This window comes from Dendronephthya gigantea, unplaced genomic scaffold, assembly GCF_004324835.1.
Source record: "Dendronephthya gigantea isolate DGI-Jeju-01 unplaced genomic scaffold, DenGig_1.0 000131F, whole genome shotgun sequence".
Taxonomy (NCBI): Eukaryota; Metazoa; Cnidaria; class Anthozoa; order Malacalcyonacea; family Nephtheidae; genus Dendronephthya; species Dendronephthya gigantea.
In genome coordinates this window covers 626,726-628,042 of record NW_021163141.1, presented here as the reverse complement: position 1 = coordinate 628,042, position 1,317 = coordinate 626,726, and the positions used below count along the sequence as shown (strand labels likewise).

The 1,317-nt window shown below is 37.1% G+C and overlaps 1 long non-coding RNA gene across 1 annotated transcript; it reads left to right on the top strand.

The window, feature by feature from the left end:
* Positions 1-497: 497 nt before the first annotated feature.
* On the top strand, positions 498-983 carry LOC114536165. Its single transcript, XR_003688404.1, has 3 exons — positions 498-537; positions 606-702; positions 823-983. It is a non-coding gene; the product is annotated as an uncharacterized LOC114536165 (long non-coding RNA).
* The last annotated feature ends 334 nt before the right edge of the window (positions 984-1,317 follow it).

Genomic DNA, 1,317 nt, shown 5'->3' with positions numbered 1-1,317 from the left:
ATGTTTTGCGCATGACTTGAATTCATGATTACATTGTATTCATTCACATACAGTTGCACTGGATGTGATCAACAGTTCTCACCATTAACACTGGAGAAGATAATTAATGAAGGGTATTGGCCAGGTGGCTCAAAGAATCTTAATTACATCTTCTGTGAAGATGTGTTCAGAGTTTGGGATTCACTGCGAAAGTATATGCCAGGCACATCTGAGACAGCATTTCGTAGGTCCTTGGCCTCCATATCTAGTGAAAAGGGCAGGGTTAGTAAATCATACTTAGGTCACTGTATATAGATCAATCAAATTTTGTACCTGTAGTGGTCTAAAACTGTGCATAATCTTCTTGATCAATTTTTAGTCCGGTATCATCAACACATCAGTGTTTCATCGTGCATTCAAAGAATGGTGTTTTGCCATGCATGAAGTTGACATCTTACAAGAAAAACAATGGGCAAATTGCCCATCATGTTTTAGATCCCAACATTAGTGTCATGTTGATGGAAACGCTAAACTTTATAGATACAACAGTGTGCCAAGGTATTGTATTGTTGCCTGGCTAAAATCATACTGACCAAATGTCTATGATTTATGTAATTTGTTTATAGAGGTGAAAGAAAATGCTACTATGAAAATACATTCATTGAAGATGATGAACTGGTAGAGGAGCACTTGAACAATGTTTATTCCAACAACTCAGCTAAGGTATGATCATGATTGTGAGGAATTATGGAGAATTGTGCAATGATAACAGTTTTGTGTACAATAATAATATACCAAAACTGCATAAGAGTTATACTTATAAATCATATTCAATCCTCCTAGGGTCATTCAAGTAATTCCTATTGTGGTTCCTCTCATTGGAAAGCTGCAAGGAATACGGTCAACCGCCAATCCAAACTTGATGAAACTGGTCTTGTTGTAGCAGGCTGTAGACATTCTCTGGCTCAATCTGCTGTGAATATGCATCAAGGTGAACTGTATGGATACACACATTATTTTGCAAATCAACCGACTAATTCACCATAAAGTTAAGTTCTTATGGCAAGATGTGATTTGTAAGTACTGGCCTTGGTTTATTTCAACGATTTGTCACCTGATGAAGCCTTTTTGATGGCACCAGCATTATCTATCATGCATGGTAAAGCTCATGTTTGGTCTTGCCAGGTATTTTAATAAAACAAATGTTAACCAATTTTAATTAGGAGAATCATTCAAATTGCATACTTATAATGTTCATACCTTTCAGGTCACATGGGGTGGACGTTGGCAAATTGGAAGTGGTTACACCGTTACACTGCAGGTGAAGAGGTTGAGCAA